Source organism: Sylvia atricapilla, chromosome 2 (assembly GCF_009819655.1).
Source record: "Sylvia atricapilla isolate bSylAtr1 chromosome 2, bSylAtr1.pri, whole genome shotgun sequence".
Lineage (NCBI taxonomy): Eukaryota > Metazoa > Chordata > Aves > Passeriformes > Sylviidae > Sylvia > Sylvia atricapilla.
This window is the reverse complement of record NC_089141.1, coordinates 82,216,071-82,230,261: the sequence shown is the minus strand read 5'-3', so window position 1 is coordinate 82,230,261 and position 14,191 is coordinate 82,216,071.

Below are 14,191 nucleotides of genomic sequence, written 5' to 3'. Positions count from 1 at the left end.
GCGGAACAGGGAGTAAGTTAAGAATAGTCTTGTTTCTGTTTTGCTAGGAGTTTTAACTCTGATCCATTCCTTTGGAGGTGTCAAGAAGTGAGGGAAGAGCCACACTCCCAGGCAGTGGAAAGCCTCCAGGCAATGAAAGTACACCCTTTGTGACTGGTGAATCAGAAATCTGTTGCTGGTTTTCAAAACAGGATACCAGGGCTGGGGCAAATGTATAACATCTGTGCTGCTCAGTCATAAAAGGCTTTAATGCTACAAATCTTTTCCTTTTTTCCTTCATCACAAGTGGCATTTCTATTTTTGTTTTACCAATTTACAGTAGCAAGGTTTGGTATTTGATTTCAGCTGGGGGAGGGAGCATTGGGCAGGGAGAAGGCATGGCAACCTGCTCTAGAAGCAAATTTAAATTAGGTTTTTAAGTAAGGTTGAATACTAGGAAGCTTAATGGTTTACTTTATTGTTCCTTTATTTTCATGTGGTAACTGTCTCTTCCCACCCAAGTGTCCTTCCACATCACACTGGTATGAATTAGAAGTATTTCAAATAAAATCTTCCCTTCTCATAGGATTAGATTATATTTGGGACATGTGCACCTTTTTTTAATGTCATATTACAATGTCGCCTGTGTCTAGTCACATGCTGGAGGAGGAATTACAATGCAAACCTTTTGGTGAGTTGTGTCCTTTAGAGAAACTGCTCTGAGCAGGCAACCTCTCCTCTGCTTTCCAATCCCAATTGATGAGCCAATTTGCAAAGCAGCATTCTGAGGCAGGTGAAGGAATGCATGAGGTGAAGCACATCAGGCTGCAGGGAATCATTCAACAAGCCAGCCACAGGAATTCATGCTTTATGCATCACTGTTCCCATTTCTGTTACCAACAAAGCTTTGGGTGAGTTCCACAGAACAGATGGACAGTATATTTAAAACACTGTGTTTGAAGAAGTACTCTAAGATTTTAAGGATGGGTGTCGTAATTTTTCAGTGAATCTAGAAAGAGTCATTTATTAATTAGCTGAGGGAGAGGGTTAGAGAACACTGTTGTGGCTTCACTTTAACACACCTTTAGGATATATGAGACTGATGTGCTCAGCTGCCTTTTTATGATCATGCAAAAATCAATCCAGGTGGCTCCTACCAGAGGAGGCTGTAGCTCATGGTTTATATGTGAACTCACACAAAATTGCCTCTGAAAAGCAACAGGAAGATGGTGTACCTGATCTTTATCCTTAACAGGAAGGAGGGCATCTGATAACTTTCTACTACAGTATCTTTGAAGTGCACTCTAGCTTCTTAAACTCAATTCTTCATCTGATGGAGTTTCACAACTGAATGTAGGACAGATTTTAAAAGATGCTGAGACTAATGTTGTCTGCACTTTATTGTGGTTTGCACTTCCTGTTAGTTGGATGTATGTTTAAATAGATGTTTCAAGGCCTCAGTTTAGAGTATTATTAGTTGCAAATCCAAAATATTTTATGCAAGACTGATAAAGATTTGGTGTGAGGTTCAGCTCAGGTTTATGTGATCCATCCCATCAGGGCAGTAGGTGTAGCTGTAAAATCTTGTGTTTGGTGTCCTGGAAGACCCAGTCACAGGACATACAATTCCTGTTGTATCCCAACTATCACTATCTCACCACGAACAGCAAATTGTTATTATTATTGAAATTTCTACCAGAGTTCAAGAAGCAACTGGACAATGCCCTCAAATACATTATTTCCTTCCTGGGGCTGTCCTGTGCAGGGCCAACAGTTGGATTTTGATGATTCTTATGGGTGCCTTTCAACTCAAAATATTCTATGGTCTCTAATGTTAGTAAATAGTTACACTTAAAATGTCAGGCTGTAGCTTAGTGAAACTGGATCTTCACCTCTTTGCTGAAATGATGATGCTTTACTCTGACTTTTTAATTGGATATGGTACATTTTCCTTCAGTAATATTGTTGCAAAAGGAGAGTGGAGTTGCCCTGGTCCCAGGTTTTCTTACCTGTTTTCTTACAGGCCACCAGGAGTGGCTGCAAGGTCCATGGTCTGCGTGCCACTTCCTTCTGGTCTGACACAGAAGAGCTCTTCAAGGACGAGGATGTACGACTTGGTACCAGACAGGAATGTAGCTACATTGCTCTGAGAATCAAAGTCCAGAGACAACACAGACACTTTGCCGTGACTCTGAACCCAAGTGAATGACAGGAACCTATCAAATAGTTCAAACAGGTTCCTACACATAACTCACCCAGATGTGTCTAGACCACACTCCAGCTGCACTGAGGAGCACAGGGCTGTAAGGAGCCCGGAAATACAACACTGAAGTGCTTCTTCATAGAGATGCATGCATGATTCCATGATCCCTTCCACTTATGGACTGCGTCCATAAAGTACTCCTAAAGTAGGGAGCTCTGTGAGGCAGTTTAGGTGCTGGTGGGCTTGGGCACAGTACTAGGGCACAGGTTGTATTCACAGAGCATTACACCTGCCAGTGCTAACTTTTCCAGAATTAGAAGTGTGATGCACCTCACCCTAACTACAGTATTGTTTCTGCCCTGCCAGCCATGAAGAAGGTAGTGAGCAGATGTAGTGAGCAGATGGATTCCTTTGGATTATCTTAATTATTATGAATGCCCTGATCTGTCAAAAATATTAGTCAATATGAAAAAATTGTACTTCAAGAAAAGAAATCAAAATATATTGCTAGATGCATTCTAAAACACCTGAATGCGTAGTATTACAGGAATAGCAAGAAAAAAATAGTTTCATTTATCTAAATAGGAATGAGCAATGAATGTCTAAGCAACAAATCACCTTCATAAATTAAGAGTGTGTCTCTCCAAATTATATGTTTTCAGTTCAGACTTCATACTTTTTTGGTGAGGGGACATGGAAAACTGCTAGGGTATCTATAAAGAAAGACTGATTTATTCCAAAGTAAATGATCCTAGGAAATCCTCAGAGAAGACTCTCCTTACAATATCAAGAATTCTAACTAGGACAAGCCCACATCAGCATCAAGCACAGCAAGACAATTGAAAGACAGATTTAGGACATCATCAATATGACTTCCATAACAAGTGATAATATGGATGCCATCTGGAAAACACAGAGAGGGAGTTGGATATGGATGAGCTTCTGTCAAGTTATTCTCTATTTTTTTTCTGCTGTTTTTTATGCAAGTTGCTAGCTGTGATTTTTTTTTATATAATAAAAATCCTCATAATCTTAGCATGCTTATGGGTGGAAAAATTCTGAGAGTTAAGGGCTTTGGGGGAGCAAATGCTTAGTTCTGCAAGGTTTCGGAGAAAGATTTTAGTCTGGTTGGAATTGCCATCATTTGCCATCATTGTGTCCTAACAATTTTGAAACACGTTTTTCACTGCCACAAACAGCAGAAAAGCTGTAAAAGGGTTGTGGGTTCCAAAGTATATTGTAGGTTGTTCTTATGATCAGGTATACTTTAGTAACTTCAACTCCTGTAGGTCCCACAAATAATTAACTTGTCTGAAGACAAGCCATTCCTGCCCTGCCTGGAATATGCATGAATTTCCTTCTGAGGCTGGCACACATGGGTAATTTAATTGGTAATTTAATTAGTTCTTCTTATAACTAAGATGGAACTCTAATCCTTTTAAGGAAGAGCACCTCATTTTATCACTTTCAAATTCACAAGCCCCTTCAAACTTCTCATCTTCCTGTCAGGAAAAAAGGGACCCTGCAAGCTGTAGTGGTAACAATCCACAACTTATGGTAATTACTCATTGTCTAAAGCCAGTTACAAGCTCTATTCCTTGTTCTCATTGAAACCACTGTGAAATAAGTAGCTGTTGAGGCCTGCAATATAGATAATTTATGTGGTTAGATTCTCGTAAATCCAGGTCCTGTTCAGCCTCTTTGTCAAAAGGGAGACATTTGCACAGGGTAATTGACCCCTCTATTGGTAAGTTGATACCAACAGAGGGCAGGCCAGGTGGGCAGCCTGGACTCTCCAAAGCACAGAGGCAGATCACAAGCTAATGCTGAGACAGTTTCACAAATTGGGCAGTCATAAATTAGGTCTGTGTTTAGAACTGAAGTGTCATGACCGTGGGATACAGGATGTCTCCAGAAGTGTGTTTATACTCAGCTGAATCACCAGTGTACCAAAGAAATTCATTGGACAAGCTTTGCTGTAAACAGCAGGTTGTAGCTCAGGGGATAATGCCAGAGCACATGGCTTGTCAAGGGAATCAGCTCCTGACTCCAGCCAGCTGCAGACATGTCCTGGCAGCTCCTAGCTGAACAAAACAGGAGAGGACCTTGGGAATCTCCTTAAACACAGATAGCAAATAAAGTTTGTGGTTGCTCTGTTTCTTTTGTTTGTTTTCTGTATCTACTTTCTAGTTTCTCAATTTATTTTGCTTCTCATCCAGTCATCTGGTAGCTGTCACCTGGCTTGGTAAATACTTTCAGCAGAAGCTGGCAGTAGTTCAGGTGGCCTGACTTCAAAGGAGAGCAATATAACAAATATCCACTAGATTGCACCTAGGCATTAAGCATGCTTAAATTAGACTCTCCTGCTACCTTCTGGAAGGAAGTTGTGCAGGGAGAAGCTATGACAGAAGTGATGTCTTCTAAGCAAGTCAGGCTAGGAGAGAAGCCAGCTTAATACCGGCTAAATAAAACATGAAATGTCAATTAAAAAAAAAAAAAAAAAGGAGGAAAAGAAGTGGAAATAGAAAAACTGTAACACAGAGCAAGAAATTCAGTCAACAATGCAATGAAGTTGTCGACCAAGAAGCAGATGGCAATAAATTGGAGCAGCTTCTGAGAATCCTAGAACTAAGGTAAGGAAGCTCAGCATTGTGAAATATGATGACCTGATACATGAGGGCAGGCAGATATTTGGGTACTTGAAAGAAATTCTTATGGAACAAGCTCAAGTTGGTCATTTAAACAAATGCAGAAATTGAATTCATGCATACAAAACACCATGCAGTTGATACTACAACAACAGAAGAGGGTGGAAAAAGCACGGAGAGGATGAGGAGTGCTTTGCTTTGCTGGAAGTGGCTTTCCAGCATAAACCAGCAGCAGCCCAGCGCACATGGCACAGGCTGAGACATGCATCTCTCATATTTTGAATCTGATCTGCTTGTAGGCAGCAGTCAGAGAGAGCCTGCCTGGAGGCAGGAAGAGGATCTTGTCTCCTTCAGTCTAAGCGTATGAAAACCCTGTAGGACACTTTTAGTTAAAAATACTAGAAACTTCCTCACAAGAACAGGAAGTATGCTCTCTCTTTGGCAAAGAGAGACCAGATTCTTAGAGAAGGCTGCCAGAAAGCAATTACTCAGGTTAAGTGCACAACTATGTCTGGGATGGGGATATTGCTGAGTGTAGTTAGGAAAATTAAGTTATTTCAAGGTAATACAAATAGAAACACATTGCTCTTATTTAGAGGGTGGTGAAAAAGGAAGAAACACTGGACTCTGTCTTTCATGAGTCAGAAAAAAATAACAAGTAAATTACTGAATGTATGCCTGAGTGTAAGCAGGAGTGGACATACCTCAAGTGTGATAGTATTCCATTGCCACTTTACCCACCAAGAGATTTCTTGGGCTGTATTTTGTCCTCTTTGACATATATGGAAAATACACAGAAGCCTTTTTGATTTCTTAAGGACTCGTAGTAAGAAAGCACCAGATCTGAAGATGCATTGCCAAAGTTTGCCATCATCACTTAGCTGGAATTTCAAAACATTTATAAAATGTGAACTAGTTCAGACAGGGCAATGCAGATTCAACCTCGTCTTCATGGGTGAAAGTTCTAGTTCAGCAGTAAGCTGAACACAAAGGGTTCATAAAACTGTGTCAGGAGAGTTTAAAAGACAAATACAAAGATGAGAGAGGATAAATCTGCTCCAACATTCCCAGTGCAGACATCTGTTTTGGCATTAGACTCTCCCTGAGGTCAACCAAGAGCAACAGATGTTTCTGGGCATGACTTCTCTGATTTGAAACCTGGTATTTGTGCAAAGTGCACCTTGAGATTGCCACTCTCTCCAGTGACTGAGGAGGGTAGACAGCGTCATCAGCTCAGCTGCCAATGCTTCCTGCATAGATGCACAAGAACAAGGGAGAAGATAACTGAGTGTTGGACCAGAAGACTTAAAGAGGTCCATTCCAGCCTCAACCATTCTGTGAAGTTCAGGCCAAGTGCCAACAAGTAAAATTGGAGCAGCTCAAGGCAGCTGCCCCCCAGGTCACCCAAACTAGCCATGAGTCCTGTTTTTCACAGCAGTTAAAATGAAAGTAGGATGGGCATGAGGGGTCAGTGATATTATCCCTTAATTTATTCATTTGGGTGAAAACCTGCAAACTTTGACAATAGAGTATGTGCAGAGGATCATTAAGTGATTGTCAAAAGAGCAAAAGAAAACTTACTGAATTGTCTGTCTTGTTACTTGTTATTATAAAATCAATATCTTAATTTTGTTAAGATATTGAACTGTGTACCATCTGCTATTTTTAAGAAGAGATCAGCTGAAACTGTGACTCTTGGGAACAGAATATAAAACTTTTTATATTCTGAGACTTAACCAACTGCTAAATAATGAGTTATATCTGGATAGAGAAACAGGTGCTGAACTGATGTCCAAGCCACTGAGGAATATAAAGTGCCTTGGGCTAGAGAGAATAAATATGCAGCTGACATAGGAAAAGGGCAACAAAAATGGAATTTTCTGAGGAGACTGTGATGGCCAAAGAAGCAACTAACTAGGAAAAGATCACCTTATTTGCCTGAAACCTCATTCTGCCACTAGTTTCTGGAAATAGATAAACTCAGAGGAGTAAGTATAATCATCTCCAAGCCATTTATGAGTCTGAGATTAAAGTGGGCTGATGGGGTGTGAAGAAATATGGAGGTGTGAGGAAAAGAAAATGATCCTCTGCAACTGCTGTCAGATACATCGTCCAATGCACCCATAGGCTGATTGCAATACAGAGGAAACATAATACATTTTGTAATCATCACAGGATTTATTTTTCAGTATTCTTTAAATCTGTGTTTTAATGCAATTGTCTAGGCCCTCCAGGAGCATCTTGGCCTGTGATGGCCATAATTCCCACCCCCCAAAAAAAACCCTTAAAAATTCCTCCATACTTTTAATGAATTTGGGAACCCACCAAAAAAATCCCACAAAACCACACACAAACAAACAATAAAAAAACCCCAATGACAAGTCCAACCCAAAAACCAAAACAAGAAACAGAAGTAACCTTTCTCACTTGCCCAAAACATTACTGAGTAATAACAGATAGCTTGGACAGGTAGACTTCCATGGCACCTGTGTTGGACTACTGGCTGCTCAGAAGAAAATGTTTATTTTACTTTATGTGACCTTTCTGTTTTCAGCACTTTCAGCCTCGAGGACTTTATGAATAAAGGAAAATACTTGGGTGTACAGTGACAATATCAAAAATGTACATTTACTAGACAAATATATTTTGTTAAGCAAGCCAGGATCATGACAAAGGGAAGATTAAGGAGAGAAGGAGACAAAAGAAAAACTAAATGTCAGAATTCTTGGTGACTACTGAAACTATTCCTTGTCTGACTCCAAAACAGATAGAGAGAGAAAAAGGAATGCATTAGGTTGTCATTGGCAATCTTATATTCAACCTCTTTATTACTTTCCTGATACAGTTAGTTCATGAGGGATATGATTCCTCACTTTGCTATCCAGTTTGAAATCGGGTAATCCTGAAAGGTAGTACCTGTATCTTTTACTGTGCTAAACGAAGCAAACTGGCTTATGTGGCAAGAAAATAAATGATCTAACAAGTATATTTGATATTTTAGTATAGTGCTGCTTAGTTTTTTAGTTCCTTACAGAAGTATTTCCTCATATTCCTAGCCAAAGGAATGTGCCATGCTCATGTGCCAACACTTGCTGTCCTGAAGGAGCAGATGGGCTTTGCTTCTGGTCAGCACCTCCAAGTCCCATGTATGAGATGAGTTAAGGAACAACAGCAGATGTCACAGCACAATTGATGCAAACTAGGAGTAAATCTTATAAACATGGACTCCTGCACACTACATCAGCAAGGATGTGCTGTGGATACCAATCACTGTGAAATCACTTTGTACCAGATCTTGCGATGCCTCCAGTCTGTCTGACCCTACCTTGAACAAGCACAGCATCTCCAGGCCTGGCCTGTGAATTTTCTGGTATTTGATGCATTCAATTCTAAAGTCACTCACACAAATGCACAGGGGGAAAAAAATCATCAAGTAATGCTTTTCTGGTAAAAGCATTGCTGGAGGAGCCCACAGCCCTCCAGAAACTAGAAAAACAAAAATTTTTTAATTAATAGATACTTCTTTTCAGCACACTTTAATAGTCTTCATTATTTTTCTGTTTTTTCATCTCATCCCAAAGCATATTTACATACTGGATTGCTTCTTTCCCTCTCAGATCTGCTGTGATGCCATCAGCAGTTATAAATGCCAGCCAAAAAAGCATTACAAATACTAGACCACATTTAACCCTTTTCAGCTTCTGAAATTGGGGTTGTCCCCTTCTCATTAGGAATTTCTGTGGACTCTGTCCTGGGGTGGCAGAGCTACCAGCTTCCATCTTCAGTGGCCTAGTTCAGATTTACTACTCCATGCCCTCACCTCCAAACATGACTCTCTTTTAATTTTTATTCTCTGCTTTCTCTGCTGGCTACAGTTGCTTTAAGCAAATGAAAAATGAAAAAACAAAAAAACAAAAAAGCAAACAAGGGATGTAGGTGCTGCTTTAAAAGGAGCGCCCCCACATCTGCCCCTCAAGTGAATCCTGCAAAGGTTAACCTGCATAACTGTTCTAAGTGCAGCTGCTGTGGCAGGAGCCTGGAAAGACCAGCCCCCATGACCCATTTTAAACACACAATCCCTGATTCATGGCAGAAATCTCATTACGGACATTCATTTTTTTTAAGAACTGCTGAGCAGTGAGTAACAACATATCTTCAAATTAAATCCAGTTCAATAAATAGCACAAAATTAAATCATTCAAGGTCTAGCCTGCCTTGAGCTATACTTAAGCCCTGTGCATGATTAACAGATTAGAATGTGAAAAAAACCCCAGCTTAATATGTCCACTGCAGAGATACTTTTATTCCCCTGTGCTACAAATTGTTTTATCTCTAGATAATACACCAGTCTGCTCTGCCTGTAGGTCTGAGCAGATGGTATGGCTAAATTTCCAATTTACCCTGAAACCTGGATATTTGTGTTGTGTCCTTTTAATGATAATAGTGTTTTCAATTCTTGCAAAGAGATATGTTTTTGTCTGTATTTCACTCATTGCAGTAGTATTCCCAGTCAAGATCAACACAAACAAAAGCTGAGAGGCTCAAATTGCTCCCAAGCCATGCAGTAATTCAGTATAAAAGAAAAAGCAATGGCATCCAGATAGCCCAAATCCTACCTTCATGCCTTCTCTGTAACAACACACTACCTACTATGTGGATGTCACTTACCATCCTTTAAATTAGCACTTTATATTAGGACATTTAAGTCCTAAGTATTCCTCACAATGAACTTCAATTAACTAGCAAAGCCAGCATTCCAGGCTTTTATTCTCTTAAAAGGAGCCTACTTCAATTTTTTTCATAAGACTGCATAGCTGTATGACTACATCACTGCACTTAAAATAAAAGTAACTAAAGTAGATTGATATAAAGCTCAATACAACAGAATATAATTTAAATTCTTATGGCATGGCAGGACCATGTTTCACTTTCAGCAGAAATAGAGAGGTGAGAGGACTCAGCCTTGTGCAGGATGAAACCATTTGCAATATTACAAATGCTGTGCATAGCCCTGAGGACAAAGAGAATCAGGCACACATTGAGACCACACTCAGGTCTCAATTAGAAATATCAGAATATTAGAATCTGAGAAATATACCAGGCACCTGGGCCTGGAATACTACTGCAAAGCCTCTGGCACTTAAATAACCAGAAAATCATTGCCATCATTTGCATTTCATAGCTGAAACTCACTTAAATATAGGGACATATCAGAATAGCAATGAGAGGCACTGGCATATTCATGTATTTTTAAATATGAAAAAGAGTATCCTGCTGTAGCAGGTGACATTTTGCGGTCTTTTCTGATACCCTCCTTCAACCATGCCAGCTACTTCCAGCAGATGTTTTCTGCTGAAGTGCCTGGACAAATTAGAAACCTGCTGGCACAGGAGACTTTTCGGATTGAGCAGTGGGATTTTAATTAGTAATTCTCTTAAACATAACACCCTTAAAACCCCTATGTGGACTTATAAGCTACATGGCCAAGTCAGACTTCCCTCGGGTACAAAATCCCAATGACAATCAGCCTGCACCAGCTGTAAAAGCTGTGGGCTAGTGAGTACCACTGCAGGGTGGTGGTATCTCACCTGCAGCTGCCACGGCATAGGCACATGTCAGAAGAGAAAAGCTATCCTAGGAATAAGTTTACCTGTGATATTTTTTCCTTTTGGTAAGGTTTTGTGTAGTTTTCTATCCAGATTTCAGAAACGAGTCAGGTGATAAATGACCCAGTTTTGAACAGGAAGGTTACCCCATCTTTCTATGGTACTGTGAGCATGTATAGTCTTCTGATTTTAAGTACATCTAAAGAAAAGAAGAGTTGGTTAAATAAATCATTAGTTCTTTGTTGTAAGTTTTCAATGAATTGATGTTTGAACAACAAGCTTCATTGTGTTAGAGGTTTTTTCCTAACAGTAATTTCTGTAGTGACTTCTACTAAAATAAAGGCAATGTAGTTTTAAAACCATTCAGTGTAATAAGGCTGTGCTGAAAAATGAAGGACCTATTTCTGTGTCATACTACTTTTTTGAAGAAAAAATCAGAACAGCAGTCAAAATGTTGAAAACTGTGAGTACTTTTTCGGTTGCTTGCATAAAAATGACTGCATTTTTAGTGCTCTGCTTCAAATTCAAGTTGCCACAATTCTTTTACCAGATTGATCTGTAAATCTTGACGTTTGGATTGTGCAAAACCCCTAAAAAATAATTGAGTGAGTCTGAGACATCCGATATTTGAGGAGAGACTGACTTTCCAGACTCCTCAAAACAGAAAATCACGGGAAAACATCCCAATCTCAACAGCTAAGCCTCCCAGATGCTCTCCAGTTCTCCTTGAAGCAGCAAGAAAACATCATTTTATGTGATGAGCTCATTGCCTGCAGTGCCAGACTCTGCCCTTCCAGAATCCCAGGCTCTGAGAAAAGAGTCAGTGAGCCCAGCTTTTCCCACCTTTCATTTTAAATCATTTATTGTCATTGCCAAAGGGACATCCATAGCCATGTTCTCTTTTTGTTGCAACAAGGGCACTGACAGCTTTGCACATGCCAGGTGTAAGAGGTCCATATCTATTACATAGCCCAGCCAACATCAACAAAAAGACATAGCCAAAAAGATCAGTCCCAAAGTCTCAGCATCTTTCAAACATGTCAAATTTGCTGTGATTATGCTGATCAGCTGGGCCCCTTAAATTGGTCTGAGTATGTCCCACTAAGCCTGTTAATTTTGTCCAGGATGGCAGGAAAGGCAACAGTCTTGGCTACCAGAAGTTCAAAGACTGCAGAAGCTCAGAGTATATCAGCAGAACTCCAGCCAGAGCTGCAGGGAGGTCCCCTACAGCATTGCGTGATTTTAAGAGTTGAATGCAATATGACTGGGGGAGGGAAAAAAAAAACCTGTCAGTAAGGCAGGAGAGTGTAGGTGTGAAAGTTTTCCCCAGATTTAACAAGATCCTAAATATTTTCATCAAGAGAATCTGTGAACAACTCTTTGCATCTAAAATACCCTAGAGATTTGTGACTGCTGCATGCTCTTGTTTAATTAAGGTTTATTACAAGACCTATTGAAACTATTTTTCTCATGTTCATATTGTAAAGGCTCTGTGAGAATAATGTGAGATCAACAGGAATAATCCCATCTGCATAACAACAGCTAAAGGGAGATCTGTAACTGATTTAATTTTATTGCATTTCAACCATGAAATACATTTTTTTACATCAGAAATACTTTTAAAATTTCATTTCTGTCAATAGGCAACACAGATGAGTACACCACTCTATCAAAATGAAACTTTAGCCATTTTCTGTTATTAAGCTTATGACTCTTGAAGACACATCCAGAATTTGGGTCCAGAAGCACATCCTTCCAAAGGATCTGGACTAATCCTTCTGGATGGACACATCCATCTTTCTGGACTAATGCAGGCTGACACAGAAAAGGAAAAGAGAAGAGAGAGTTTAAACAAGCAGGAGAACTGCAAGGTCCATACAGGAAATACACTTTCTGGTTTTAAGTAATTCGGTACTGTTTGTTATAAAACTTATATTGTTCAAAGAGATATGGAAAAAATTAATCCTTTTTGATTCCTGAACTTAAAAATTATGGATCTTAAAATGATAATAGAAAGACACAAGTTTAGTTTGTTTGAAAATTATTTAGGATTGAAATATTAGCCATGTGCACTTTCATTTGGGCTGGTTTTTTTTTAATTTTCCAAATGGAAATAGATAAAAATATTTTTAATTTTACAATCCTTTTCTGCTTTACATTTCCTATAAGTTCAAGGTGTTTTGGATTACGGTGAAAATCTATGTATTTTTGCAGCTGAGAAGATACTTACCTACTGACTGCTGAGGGTAATGATGACTGACAAATGACGAATGACAAACATCCATCATTTGAAAATCTGTCACTGTAATTACTAAACACATTAAGTTATTTTAAATTTTTTGACAGTCTTCCCATTCAATGGCAGCAGAAACTGAGAAACTGAGCATTCAGCAAAGCCACAGATTTGGTGTTGACATCAATTTTACTTTCATGAGGAGACATTTGGAGGCATCACTAATTATATCAGAAAAGACATTAAATGCTTTTTACTAGAGCATGTTGTTGGACAGAAGGAATTGTGGCAGAGGCAGTAAAACTCCATCCTACAACATGCCTGGCTGAAACTCAGATCACAGGAAGCTCTTATTTGGGACATGTAGGGAAGGAAAACAGGTCTGTTAACACAAACAGAGATAATTTTAATTACTTTAATTGCTTTTGCAGGAGCCCTTTAAAGACAAACTCAATTTTTTAGGACTCCCACAGGATAAAGGTAAGTTAACGAAGTAAGTAGACACGGAACATCTTAGATCCCAGACAAAACATTTAAGCAAAATGATCTATTTGACTTCCTTGCAGAATAACTATCAGCATTACCCAGAGGAAGAGGGTGGCACTGAGAAATCCCTAGGCTTCATCTGAACCCATCAAGTCAGTAAAGCCAACCTACTGTGAAAAGTAGTGATTTAGACTTCCCTGCAAAACCGTTTTGATGCTACTGTAAGGAGCAGTACATCAAAGCCCAAGATACTCTTGAATAAAGGCGGTTTATACTGAAAAGAAAAAACAAACCCCAGGTTTATAAGAGCAAGAAACAAAATGGATCAAGAATTAAGAAACTGACATTAAAGAGTTTTTCAAAACACCAAGCATGACTAAATTGATTCATATCCCTGATAACTATCAGTAAGTCACAATGTCAGGGTCCAAGAGAGTTGGATGACACCTATGTACTCCTGACCAAATCTGTGTTTTTAGGAGAGCCTCAAGGAAGGTCCTTAGTGTTCTGCAGATGAAAGTCTGCTATGGCTGAGTTACTCAAGAGACAAGGTCATACCACTATTAAGAAATGCCTCTATTTCAAGTCATTCTGTCGACCATGAAATTGGGTGAAACCTGTTTGGAAGCTTATCACCAAGACCAAGCAGAAAAAAAATCCAAATAACTAAAATGTAAAGCAACTGTTTAGCTCCCTACTTTGTCTAAGTTTGGAAGCAGGCATGACTCTTCATGGTGAAGTTATTTGACTCAAGAGGACATCCCACCCCCTTTGCAAAACAAAGGGTGTGCATTAAGGAGGCTCAGAGAAGACAGACCCTTGCCATGTTTGTGTTATGTTTTCAAGGGGATAAACAATGACACTCAAGTAGTTTTTTAGCAACTCTAAGTGAGTACAAGTGGAAAAGCCTGGTCCTTTTCAGCAGCAGCTCAGCTCAGATGTAGGTGGGTGTCAGCAAAGTGACTCTCCGCAGAAATGAAAGCCAAAGGTGTAGAATATTGTCAGTTACAAAAGGTTGAGCTCCTGAAGGCACCCA